Genomic DNA, 14,419 nt, shown 5'->3' with positions numbered 1-14,419 from the left:
CCCTTGTTGTTTCAAAATAGTCAGAAGAGGCAAAGCTAGAACATATTCCTAACATTAACTGCAAACCTACTGCCTACCTGATTCCCAAGCTGCATCCAGACATTTTAGCATCACTGCCCAGAGGGGGATACTTAAAGCTGCTAAAGATGATTCTGTTAGATGTTAATTAAGGAATCTCAGTGTCATCCTAACACTCTCCTATGAAATTTCCAGCTCTCATATGACCAGGCTAAAACCAGACAAAATCATTTTAGCAAAATCATTTTAGCAAAATCAGGGAAGAAAAGGGAAAAGGAAAATAGCTTGCAGCTCTCATTAGGGCTTTGTCAAACAAAATCAAGTAGAAAGCAGTAAAGTGTATAGAAGCCATTGATCTGTTCTAAAACAGAACAAATCAGTAACCATGTCTTGTAATTAGCCAAGTTTCTGGTTGGTCTCTGGATGTTCTGTTGTATAAACTATGCAATCTTGAAAAAACCAAACAAAACGTAGGCTGGGTTTGTTTTCTTCCTCTCTGGACATCCAAACACTGGAATTATTTGCATTCCCTCTTTAAGTGACCCCTGGTTATCCAATGTGAAGAAGAAAGTTTGGTCATAAATTCCTCTAGTTTGGAACTCAGCACTACAAACCGTCTTTAGTTCCACAGAAGACAAAATTAATTCAATTTTTTTACTTTGACTAAACCCATATAGTCACTTTTCATCAGCTGTTTTTTTAGGGTTTTTTTGAATAGAATTAAAATTCTGTTTGAAACAACTCCTATGAAAGTACTAAGCAGGATGAAATTAAACAGCAGCTGTAACACTCATGCAAAATTTAATCTGCAAGGAGTTGAAGAATCTGATCTTTCCATTTCAGTTTCTTTCCCAAAAAGTAATGGGTGGTTGAATGATGAAGTAATCTGAATTTTGCAATCTGATATGGAAAAGGAAAACATTTTTCCCTGTTTCTCTTGAGTCTCTATATAACTAGTTGGGAAAGTAGGAAAAAGTTATTGAGAATGTATTATTTTATCTAATTTTTTTCTCTACTACCCTTTGTCAGAACCTTGTTTGAAGGAGTTAAAAGTTTGGTCTCTCTGTCACACTAATTTATTTTTTTTGGAAAGAGAAGTTTTGCTTGACTGAGAGACACTGTAAATATTTATACCAGATTCTCTGCACAAGCAGTCCCAGTGGTTATCTAGAGCCCCCATTCAGACTGGCACAGGCTACAGACTGGATTTCTGGCTGCAAAAAGGTTTAACACATCAATATTGAAAACACTCCACACTTGTAGCATTTTCCTTTTCTGACTGAATTTCCCATGTACATCCCCATCAACATCATGACTTAAATGTTTTTTAAATCCACACCCCATTTCTGACCATTGCTTTGTCTTTAACTGGAGCAAAGGATAACGCTCCTCAGAGGTGCAAGATGGAAAAGTAGCAGCAATTGTAGCACCCACCTTTCCCTGGCTTTGGTTTTCTATTCTCCCACTAAATTCCAGTACCAGCCTGGGGGTTTGGTTTGGAGCCTTTTCCCCAGCCCCTGGCTCAGAGTTTCTATCCAGGGCTGCATCTCTCACAAGCTGCTCCAGGTGTCTTGGGAGAAAGCTTTAGTGTTATTTAAAATGTTTTGTGCCATTTCTCAGAAATTCATCATCTGGCACCCCAAGGGCTTCCTCAGGCTCATCCCTGACATTGAGGCAAAGGGCTTGAACTCCAGCTAAGTGGGGTGAGGATGAAAACTCCAAGCAAACATCCATGGCTACAGAAATCAGCATTCCTTCTTCTTCCTGACACTTAAGGCCCTGGGAGCTCTGCTCTTCTGCAAAATCTTTGTCTCAGCATCAGCCCCAGCCTCACCCTGAACCCCATCCTGCAGAGCAGGTCCCAGCACTGACCCTGTCCCCAAGTGTCACATCCACATGGTTGTTAAATCCCTTTCAGAACACTGTTCTGTGAGCGAAAACAATGTACTGAATTATGTACTGCTTCCATGGATGCATCACAGGTAACACAGAAGAAATTTCTCTGCAGTAGTATAATTTCAAAACTGTACCTGAATGTTTTGTGTAGCCCTTGTCCCTTTCAATAGAACTAAGAAATCCTGAAGGAAACCACTGAGATGCAGGGAATCAAAATTATTTTTCATTCAAATAGGTAAGAAAATTTACATCTTGCTTAGGAAAAAAAAAAAAGCCCTAAAAATCAAGAAAATAAAGTATCAGCTAGTGTAGTAGCAAACCAGATGAATTGTCTTTTAATAATCCCCTTTCTGCCATGTACCACTGCATGGCAGTGGCTCTAATTTTTAGACAATGCTTACTAATGAGGAGTCCTCCATACCTGTAGGGCTCCTAAGTAAGAAACACTGCATACCTGGTTTAGAAATGCAAAATTTGCCCCAGTTTATTATTCTTAGCTTTGGAAAGTAGTATCAGTACCAAAATCAACAGGAACTTTTATCACTGAACACTAACAAGATTAGTTTCCTGACACAGAATTTTTAGACTACAATACTATTATGCATCATTTGTAGGGCTGGAATTTAAACACAACACATTCCTTCCACATGCTGAGATCCTCCGATGGGGAAGCAGAGAAATTCTCCAGAAACATAAAAGAGCAACTTCATAGGGAAAAAGTAATTAAATACTCAAAACCAGATGGGAGAGAAGCTGGTAAATCGAAATGACAGCTTGATCATGGACAAATGTATACCAAAAGAAGAGAGCTTAGCAATTGCAGAGAAATTTCTGATTGTTTAAGCGTGAACCTCAGTGAAATCGTGTGGAAGGTGGATGATACATCTGTGCATCACTGACTGTGTATTGCTAAGCCTTTTTCAAGTGGGACAGACAGTAAATGTCAGTTGTGTGATACAACAGTGTATTCAGAACATGCTTTAACAACACTCTTGCATAACAAAAGGTCACAGAGACATCACTTCAAAAGCGAGGCTCTCCTTAAAACATTGTAGAGGAAAACCTACTCTGTCAATACAATAGACAAGCAATTGAGTTGCACAGTCCAGTGTGAAATAACGGTGCCTCATGCACCTGAGAATGCAAATGTTAGACATTTAAAACCAGAAGTACATTTCCATAGCAATCATTCCCTTCATCAAAAACAAACAAACAAAACCCACACTAATTCATATAGACTGGGAGTATCACCAGGAGTATCATCACAGAACAACTCAATTGCTCAGTTGTGGACTATTTATTGTATCCTATCCAATAAATGTTTCTCACTATTATTTGTTACTCAATTAAAATATCTCAAATGCAATTTTATTACTTCAATGTGAGGAACGTTTATCAGTCTTAACTTATCAGTAGAAATTACATACTGCTCTGAGGTCAATATATTTCAAGGCAATGGATTTAGTTCATTCCACTCTATGAGCACTTTCATGTCAATATTCATGCTTTCAAAAATTTGAAAAGTAGAAAGAAACAGAGTTATATGTACTAAAGGCTAAATTTTCTTCAAGAAAAGTCAGTGTTTCCCACAACAAAAGGAAAAAGCATTCCAAATTTTGACTTATTAAGGTTATTCTTAAAATTGCAATCCAAGAAGATTTTGTTCTATTGCTGATTTAACGGGGCTTGTTTGAATCTGATAGAAAAGAGCTATGGACATATCAGCTAGTCCACGAAGTGGACACAAGTGTGTGGCAATATCTTGAGTATCTGAGAAAGAGAAATGAATTTAGGAGCAGAGAGAATGAGTATCCTAACAAGCATTTTGTAAATTCCTCAGTGGAGTGGCAGTCAGCCCCTGCTGTGAGGACTGTCACAATTTCTGCAGCAATGAGAGAAAGAGAGATGAGAGACACAGAAGGAGAGACAGTCACCACCTGAGCTACAGATCCCGTTGGATACTGTTTTCAGGAAATAAATGAGATTCCAAGCCAGAGGATCACAAAATTCCCAGTGTAACTGAAAGGAGCCTTTTCTCCATTCAAAGTCGAACTAAAGAAAAACTGTTTTGCTTAAACTGCTCCGTGCCACAATATCAAATCTTCCACCCCACAACAATCAGTCAGGGCCATCCCATTCCCTGTGGGAAGATGCCAAGGTGAAAGACAGAATCAAAGTAATGTGTGTTTTTCTTATAAATATTCAGTATTTTCACTTTAGCTTTAAATTCTTTCTCTATTTAGCTATTATTGCCATACATCTATTATTTGTTTGCTCTAAGTGATATTTATTAAAATTCTGTGTTTTAGTCTTAACACCCCTTGCCAGTTTGCAGGATTTTAATCAGTTTTCCAAGATGCTCTGCTTCTGGTCAAGTGATAGTTTTCTCCAAACAAGCTCCCAAGCAGAACTCAGTCAAAACTTGGTCCTGCAAAAAAAGAGAACTTCCCAGCTCATGTTGACCCAAGCAGCACAGTGAGAAGAGGGGAAAAAGCTTAGGGTAATTTCAGTAGGTGAAGTAGCAAACTGTTTTCCTATTGAGGCTGAAATGAATTTGAGCTGCTACATGGAGAAATCGAGGATCTGACAGTTCTTGATTTTCCTGTGTTGAAAATACAGAGGAATTGAACCCATTTACAAAGTCCCATGATCTGTGAAAAATAATAAACCAAGGAAAAACATGTTTTGAAAAGAAATTAGTTTAGTACAAGTAACCTTCTGAAAGAAAAGTTTAATTCACAATGAAGAAAGAAAATTTCCTACTAGGTCCCACAAAAATCTTTGCAAATCTAATGGGTGTTTTTGTTCCCCTCTGAATTTCTAAAAAGCACCAAAACCTCATTATGCTTTCAGTTATGAAATTCATACAATTCAATTAATTTAAAGAAATCCTTGTAAGTAAGGATAGGGTTATGCCACCAAGCAAGAAAACACAATAAGAATGGCTCTGCAGAACAAAACCATTCATTCTGAAAATGTTACAAGCACATGGATAGAGGGGGGTTCCTTAGACTAACTGTAGTCTGGTTTTGTGTAATAAAAAAATCCATGCAGTGGTAAAGAGTGTAAACTCTATTCTCAAGCTTGCATTGTGATTTAGTTGCATAAAGAAGAAATCCAGCTTTTGTAACTCAAAAACCACTCTCTGAAGCTGCACAGAGCACAGTGACTGCGGATGATCTGGAGGCTGACACAGGATCAAAAATAAAACAAACCAAGGTAAGCAAACCTGAATGTTTCCAGTCAGAATTTAGAAAAGGGTTTGCATGGTTTTAAGTACATGAATGGTCTCAATGGTCTTAGAAGAGCTTGGTTAAGTTTATATCTATATGCTTTTTTAAAATATAGATTCAGTTGGCTAAAATGGTTTTTACATTGCAAATCCATGTAGAATTTTAACCTAAATTATATCTTTTGAAATTCAGAAACACCCTGCCCTTTCTTAATATTTATATGGAACTTTTGTTTACCCAGCAATTTGTTTCCCTTACAGCTCAGAAGTACTTTCAGGATGGAAGCCTTAATAAAAACCAGTATGGCAACATCCTCCTCATCTTCCCTCAAAATTGTTAAAGGCATGAAACAAAATATTTCAGTTTCAAGACACTCAGTGAATGAGATAATTTCTTTTCCCTCTCCTTTTTTCATCATCTATAGACTCATGTGGACTAGCACAGCCATCAGGGAGTATAGTCAGGTAATTCATCCAGTACAATTAGTTTCAAAATGGTAACACTCTGCTGGTGAATGTCTGTAGGCACAGCATGCAGATCTCCAGCTTTGCTACACCAAAAAAAAAAAAAAAAAAAAAAAAAGTGTTACTTTATACTAGTGATCCATATAGCCAGACAATGAGATTATGGAAACACTATGAAATGAAAATAAAAGACTGAGAGTGAGCCATTTCATGGTCACACTTGGAAGTGCAAATTATCGTCTTTGAAGACAAACAAAACACTTTTATTGGCACAATTCAAAGTGTCAGACACTTGATTTCCATATGATATGACACAATAAAAATTGTAAATCTCCAGCATTACTCATGGCTGTAACCAACAGTGAGTGACTAATGATAACACTTTAACACCACAATTTTAACTAAACTGACTTTTTATGGTAATTTATGTAGTTCAGATAAATGTGTTGGCTAAATGTAAATCAATTGTAGCATGACATTTGTCAAAGACCTAATGCTCACTGGAGCTTGCAAAGTTTTATCTGAGTCTCTTTTTGGAATACTGTCAAAAGGATTGTCAGAAGACCTTACATATTTTTATCAAATTAGACTAAACTCTCAAAGAAGTGGTGGAGCCCAACAGTCACAGGCTAGAGAGGTTAAAGAGGTTCCTTAAACAGTATAAACTGCAAAACCTCACGCAGCAAACATTTCCCTAAAATCCCTGGAGAAAATCAGGCCAAAATATATTAGTGAGCATAGCTCTCATAAGGTCAAACCCCTGGAAACTCCTTTGCCTTTCTAATTTTGTTACTGTTCTCAGTGTGAAAGAATAGTGAATGATGCTCTTAAACTATCTAAAACTGCTGGATATGATAGACTCACACAAAAACTTAGATCAAAAGTTATGCTTTAGTAACTATTCAGCTGTGAAGGCCAGGAAAATCATGAACATGCTTAAGCTTGGAGAGAAAACTGGACCTAACAGCTACAGGAAAATACAGTTGCTTAGCAGCTCTCCCAGATTGCTCTGGTGCCTTCACTCACAGAGTTTTTAGGGTCATCTTGAAATAACAGAGATTTGGGTCTTGGTCTGTTACTGTATTTTGGTAACATCCTCAGAGCATGCCTGCAAACAGGAGCCACAAAAGGAATGCATCACATCATCCCAGATTCTGATGAGTCATTCAGTAAACTTCATTCCCATTCAGAATCCATCATCCCTCTTGGAAATGTATGTGAAACCATTATGAAAAACAAAGAGAGTCCCTACTCCGCCAATTTAATCTTCGTTAAATATCTGAAATAAAAATAATTACTTTTTAAAAAGATAAGCCTGAGTCTCATAATGTTATAGTGATGTGATGAAGCATTTTCATATATCAAGCTATACTTGGAGCAGGAATATTGGAAAAGTAACCAGTCTTGCCTTCTATTTTGCACACATAAAAGATGCCTTAACAGAACAGAAAAACTGAACACAAAGTTTCTTATTTTATTTCTTCAACTTACCTTTTATATAAATAAGTAGTAAATAGTTATTGTATATTGTTAAAGTGAAATATTGAAATTATTTAATTAACCTTTTTTGACCCCTGTAAAATGCAAAAGCTATAAATATGGAGCAAATCAAATTGAGTTCTGCTGTAGGCAAGAAACCAGCCTCCAGTGGATTGCCTGCTGCTCAGATAGCATTTGCTAATTTCAGTCTTTATACTTCCACAGGAAAAAAAAAAAAAAAAAAAAAGGGTGCACACACAGAATTGTTGTGTTCAGTGATTCTCTATAGCTTGGTGTTACAAAAATCATTCTGATCTTGAAAAATGAGACGTAGCTTAATCCAATTAATTCAGGCACAGTTAAATCTCCGTCGTAAGTGAAAAGTTTCAGACAACTAAAATCCAGAAGGAGAATTTTTTTAATGACATTTTGTATGTGTCCCTACTTACCACCATTTCCATACACAGCCTCCAGCAAGGGATAATTTTCAGTTCATTCTAATCTTATCATCTGTCACTGAAAAAATTACTGACAATAACCTACAACACAGTCCTGATATTAATAAAAAAACTCAGAACATATAATTTAGAGCCATAAGAATCAAAATTCTTACTTTATATGTCATTATTTTAAGGTTAGTACCATCTTCTAACAATATTAATGGTATCTGAACACACTTGCCAAAAAACAATTTTGTGATTATCAGAGAATTTAGATTTGCTTTAACAAGTACAAGCACCTTGAAAACCTTTTTATAGTTTCTTCTGTTCCTCTGTCACAAATATGTTCCTTTATAACTCTTGAATCTCACTGCTTTGGAAACTTGAATTTTGGAAGCTAATCCATTAAATATTCTGTATTACAGTGTTTATGGCTGCAGGTACTGTAATGTTCATTTTTTAAAAATTCTTAATTCTGTTTTTTTCACATAGGTGCAAACTCTGATTCAAATGTCCTCAAATGTATCAAAATGGCAAGTGATATAATAAAACAATTTACCTCTCTGATTCAAATGTCCTCAAATGTATCAAAATGGCAAGTGATATAATAAAACAATTTACCTCATTGGTATGTTTTAAAAGCATTAAAAACTATGCTGTCTTCACTTCTTAACATGCCATGTCCATTAAACAACATATTAGGAGGTCTGGAATCACACTTCATAAAAAATAAATCTAGAAAACTTATAAATGTTTGTATTCCACAGATTTCTGTGATTTGCATGCATTTCAATGTGATCACCAATAACAATGTTCCGCTTTAAACAAAAAATAAAAGGTTTATTTACAGGCAAAATAATGTAGCAATTACAGTAACAAACACCTCTCACCTACTCTGAAACAACAGTTCAACAGACTGACAAGTTGTTGTATTTTGCATAATTCCTCCCTGCTTCCTTCTTTTCCAAAAGATTTCCACTATTTTTCTTGCAAAGACAGGGGAAGTCAGTTCCATAGTTTGTGCCAGTACCAAGCTGCAATGTAAGTCATTATTTATCTTAGTACTCATAATGTCTGTGTTCATTTGTGATTTATTGTCTTAATACAAGAGATTCACACTCTTCAGGGTAAAAAAAAAAAAAAATCCTGGAGCTTTCACTGACTTCATTCACGATGATTACGCTTCTGAGATGCAACAGATTTAAAGTGTTAGGCAAATATTTCTGAAGAGCAACTACATCAAAGCTAGTAAGCTAATTAAAAAAAAAAGTAAATAACTGAATCCTAATAAATGACCAACAGATATAGAAAGCCATATTAACAGCACTAAAATTGAAAAATCAAAGACTTAAGAACGAACCAGGATTCAGAATTGCCTATGCAACTTTAATTTGTCCTCGTTCTGCAGATACATTATAATGAAGTATTTAATTAAGATTAATGTCAAAGGTAGCCACTAATTCCAAGTGGCCAATTTTCATTACACAGCTCTGCGTGTTCTTAGTCCAGTTCACACCGGCTTTAGGATGTCTGCAGTACTTCACATTTCTGCAGATTAGACTCTGGTGTGAAGCTGGGAACTGAGAAAATGAGCATTAATATCAATTTATTAGCACTGTAAAAACATTTGGTCTGAGTGACTTACCTAACATCAGAGAGGAACTCTGAGGCATAGTGAAACATAATCCAATTCTCAAAGGCCTCATTTAGTTACTCAGAGACTGTCTTTCCCCCTTCTTTCAGACCTCTGCCATACTGAATACATATTTTCTGTTTTTCCTTCAGTTAATGAACTAGAGATTCTATCTATCAGTGTCTTCCTTCTCCCCACACCCACGAATCACCCCCAGAGCCTTTTCTTGGGCTGACTGAGCCCAAGGCTTTGTGTTATGTGGAGGAGGGGTAGAACAGGACAACAGACGGACAAGGCATGGAAGAAAGCAGAAGGAAGAGCTGCCAGGCAGTTTAAGTTCATCGCATAAAAATGCAAAAGCAACATAAAGTTGGTATAACTAACAAGTTAATTTCTTTCATTATGACCATATCCTAACTGTAAGATCCTTGTGTACAGTAAATGTATGTATTTCCCTAAAATTTATGGAAGTGAATGAAGAAAAAAAATGTTACCACATTGATATCCATGCAGGTCATCAGAAGGCATAGAGTCTTTAAATCCATCTGACATCTTTTCATTTGAGCTCATCAGTTAGGGAGTGCTATAGAAAATTACTGTTTCTTAGAGGAGACAGTAACTTCATAAATATTTTATCATGAATCTCAGATATTTACTAAGAGCAGATGCATTAGGAAAGTGAGATGCAATGAGTTCTGGGCCCTGCAAAACAATTTGGGTACCATTATTTCTTCCTTTTGTTTAAGGCCTGAAGTTTTGTTATTCTCCTTGTCTGTCTCACCTGCCAGCAGTTAGTTTTATCATTCCCCTTTCCATTCCTCTGGCTTCTCAGCTCATGCTGTGTAAGTTGTACTATTTAAATATTGATTTTTTTTCTTTCCATACTTTGTGTACTTCTTTGTTCTGCTCCCATCTTTTTTTACTGTTGGACTTTATATTCTGGTTTTTTATCACCACACATTTTCCCTTAGTTATCTATTTTCTGGTCTTGACTCATGCTCCCCATCCTGCAGTTCCTCAGTCCATTTTCTGGACTCAAGGATTCTAAGGTCCTCTTTGAAGCTTTAGTCTGTCCTCTGATTTATCTCATCCTTCTTATTTCCCAGATAATCTGTTGGTCCTAAATTCCTCGCCTGGATGACCACAAACTCCTTCCATTCTGGGGTCTCAAGATGTTCTCATCACTTTGGTTTTCCTTACTAACAATTTATCTTGCCTCAAATTTCAACCTCAGCATCAAAATGCCAGCCTTTTTCATACATTCAACCTATAATTTTAAGTCCTAATTTTACCCTGACCTTCCATCACACCTGTACTTTTTCTAGAGCTATTCTCCCAAAATAATTTGTCAGAATATATTTTACCTTCCTCCCTTGTGGATTTTTCCTCTGTTCTTTTTTTTTTTTTCCTTTTTTTTTTTTTTGGTACCACATGACATCCTTTTGATTCTGCCCAGCATCAGCAGATCAAAAGACGACACAAACCTCTGAAACTGAAGACCTGGATCTATTTCCAGCTCCTTGGGAACTGTGGTCTCTCAGACAACATCTGCTGGGAATTAACAAGAGCAGGGCTGCTGCTTCCTACAGAACACAGGGGTGCTCAGCCCACGGGGACAGAGGCGTCAACAGTCTCACAGTGCTGAAGCAAGGACAGACCCAGAGGTTATAGCAAAGTCCAGCCAGGAGCCCAGGCCATAAGGCAACATCCCAGGGCTGGAGCAGGTCAGAGATCACACTGTAAAGGCCAAGGTTAGGATCAGCAGTCACAAGATCAAGCAATCTATTGAAATCTGGCTCAAGGTGTTCCATCAGCAAATAGGAGTAAGACTAAGCTAGAGACAGGCACTGTCCTAACACAGCTCAGCTTAAACAGAGCTCCTGAACCCATGGGTGTGGGTGGACACCCAGAACAGGGTCTTTAGGGGTTAATAACTCCCTCAGCATCCTGACTGAACAGAAGAGCAAAAACTGGAGCACACAGCTTCTCGTATTCCCCGATTTCTTTGGTGTTCATTTCAGGACACAATAAAGCAGGTCTTCAATAAGGACGATTGTGGCATCAGAACTGGTTAGACATAGGTCAAGCAGAGTCTGCTCTTCCTGCTCCTAATTGTGGTATCTAACACCATCCATCTGACAGAATTACAATCTCATTCCCATTGCTGGAAAGAGCACTGTAATCCAGTATAGCTGTATTTCACTGCTAGATCATCTAATTCTTAGGAGACTGTTGAGCAGAGACAGAATACATAGAAATAATAAAGGCTATAATCTTTAAAGGCACTTGTGTGCATTTTTTTTATTTCCCTGAGGCTTATGCTGTGGGCCAATTTTCATAGAGACAGCAAAAGAAATGCACTTTTCAGAAAGGTCCTCTGAATTCTCAGAACCTTCTTTTAAAAAGCATGGATGTGCCTGAACAAATATTTTAGGAGTCTTTAGTATGGGCAAACTGATGTGTTTGTTCAATTCTATGAGTCTTACTCTGGATCAGTTAAAATACTTCGACTTGTATTTGAAAACTTTTTCAATATAGAATGCACTAATGTGAAAATCTTAGTCTGGAAAATCTCAAATGTTGGATCTAAATGTCTGGAGCTTCCTTTATGTTATCAGAACATGTGAGAAAATCATTGCACTTTGTCAGTAATCAAAGCTGCTCTTCAGATAGTAAAATGGATGACACGATGCTCTACAGAAGGAACAACTCCCCTCTTACTGAGTTTTTGGATACTTTTTGTCATTTCAGCTGAATGCAAGAGAGGTTTTGTGCAACACATCACAGTCTCTGCATAAGTAACAAAAGGAAAAGCAATTAAAAATTACAAGATATTAGAAATATTTTAAAAAATAGATAATTGGATAAATACATATTCCAAAGATGCTAGCTGGGATGTATTCTATGTAAATCTCTTCAAACACATTTAAAACACAATTAGTGTCTACTTAATTCCACACATTAATATGTTTTTATGGCCAACTGTAACATGCATTACATAGAACCATAGGATACCCTGCTTTGGAAGGGCCCCACAGGGATCACAGAATCAGAAAATGAGAGAATACTCTGAGCTGGAAGGGTGCCATCAGGGTCACCGAGCTCCTGACCCTGCACAGGATGCACCAAGTGTCACATCAGGTGCCTGAGAAATTTGTCCAAATGCTGCTTGAGCTCTGTCAGGCCTGGTGCTGTGACCACTGCCCTGGGCTTCCAGTGCCCAGACACCCTCTGGATTCCACAATATGGCCGGAACATTTTAAAAATCATAAAGAAATAATGTTACAAAAGCTGTTGAAGTTGTATAACTCCCCAATTCTGTCGTTTTGGGTAGGGAATGAACATTTCTTCAAGTAGAGGTTTCTTGGCTGAGGGTTAGGAGGCGTAGGAAAGCACACACTTCTACTAATTATCAAACACTCTAGGAAGTGGGAGACCTAACTAGAATATATGGAGAATCATGTTAGCAGCACCATTTTTTCTGTGTCTTCATTCCACAAATTATATGGATGAGAGGTCAGGTAATGAATAAGATAATTCTGCTTCCACTCATCATTGGTAATTCTCTTCTGCAATTATATTCACCAACTCAAAATGTAGATTAGGTATTTTTCAATGAGAATGATACCAGTGAGGTTTGACCTTGGTTTACTTTGCATTAGCATTGCATTGACAGGGTTGTGTTATAGACTTTTTCTTCTCCAAAAGTCTGTGAAATATCTCACATTTATAATTGCTTTATAAATGGGACTTCATCCCACACATATTTTATATGTAGTATTCACAGCATGCAATTCCTCTTACTTGCTTCATCTTACTAACTAACACAGAACAAAATTTCACTGAATTCATAATATTGCTCTGGAACTGATACATTCTGTATATTTACACACCAATATGTTTTATAGTAATGAACACATTTCTTCTCTGGAGCATATTTTCAAACTTCAATTGCTCTTTACTGAAGCCAATTTTTTTTTTCAAACAAAAAAAAAAGTGCAATGCGTTTCATGTCTATATATTTTTATTCACGCCAATATATTTTCACAGTTGGATAGATTTAACTAAATTAGTAGTTACAGTATTTGTTCAAAGCATTGCATTTTTGCTGGCATCTGGTAAGTAAATTTTATCTGGGTTCTTTTTTTTTTTTTTTTTTAGCAATCAGTTTCCACCAAAGCCAAACCATTAAAAACAACAGCGACTTACCTCAACCACTCATAATTTCTCACCTCAAAGAGCAACCAAAGCAAACAAAACCCCAACTCCTCTGCTGCAGCTGCTGAAACACAGCAAAGGGCAGTGCAAAAGGGAAATGCACAGACTCCAGTGATGAACTCCGGTGCTCTGATTTCCACACGGGCCAGGAATGGTGCACTGGGCAGGGAAACGCACCTTCCATGATCCCTCGTGGATCTGGGGATCCCCCACACGAGGGAAGCCGTGGTGCCACTTCCAGGTGAGCTGGGGCAAACAGAAGCATTAAACACTTATTAAATACTACTGCAAGAGGCTGCTGCACAGCCCCAGAGATTTCCTCAAAGCTCTGGGGCAGCTGCAGTGGGGTTTTCTCACAAGACATCTTTTTTTTTTTTTTTTTTTTTTTTTTTTTTTTTTTTTTTTTTTTTTTTTTTTTTTTTCTGAGCCATGTAAATAAATCTCACTTTGCAGCAAACTTCTGTTTTAAATGTGATCATGAGTGACTGGAAGTTTGCTACTCAGGATAGAATCTGTCTCCAACTTCTGTCACTAGCAGCTTGCCTTCCCCTTGTTTCCTGTGGGGCTTTTTTAGTTGGTTTTGGTACTCTGCAACCATATTTTGACTACTTCTTCACTACCCTCTTGTAGCCCTGGTTCTATGCCTGAGGTGTTTTGGTTTTCTGAATTTTTTTCCCAGGGAATTTTCTATAAACAGGAGAAATTTTTTTTGTAACTGTAACATTGATTTCATTCCTTTCCCTAGGAGGGACTTCTTCTTGCTGTCCCTCTGCTCTGACCAGTGTGATTGAAGAGCTTTGCCTTTGTTTCACCAATCAAATTGGTCTGTAAAATAGTATAAAAGGGAGACACATCCCAAAAATAAAGGAGTCATTTTCAGCCTTCTGAATCTCTGAGTCTGTGTCATTGTGGTGTAAAACAGCATCACCCTCTAGGTTATACAAAATTTATTTTAAAAGATATAGCACAGAACAATTGTTTCTAGAGCTATGTTTCCCAGCTTGTAACACTGGAAGTCTCTCTCTCCATAAGTTATCT

The 14,419-nt window shown here is 37.2% G+C and overlaps 1 long non-coding RNA gene across 1 annotated transcript in view; it reads right to left on the bottom strand.

Annotated features, from left to right (window-relative positions):
* The window catches only part of LOC310905859, a 476,746-nt gene extending 462,699 nt beyond the window's left edge, over positions 1-14,047 (bottom strand). The window contains exon 1 of the long non-coding RNA XR_014589282.1: positions 13,744-14,047. This is a non-coding gene — a long non-coding RNA (uncharacterized lncRNA). The remainder of the gene's footprint in view (positions 1-13,743) is intronic.
* Between the last annotated feature and the right edge of the window lie 372 nt (positions 14,048-14,419).

The sequence above is a fragment of the Zosterops lateralis genome (assembly GCF_965231275.1).
Source record: "Zosterops lateralis genome assembly, chromosome: 2".
Classification (NCBI taxonomy): domain Eukaryota; kingdom Metazoa; phylum Chordata; class Aves; order Passeriformes; family Zosteropidae; genus Zosterops; species Zosterops lateralis.
Note: the sequence above shows the minus strand (reverse complement) of the source record. Positions and strands in the feature narration are given on the sequence as shown.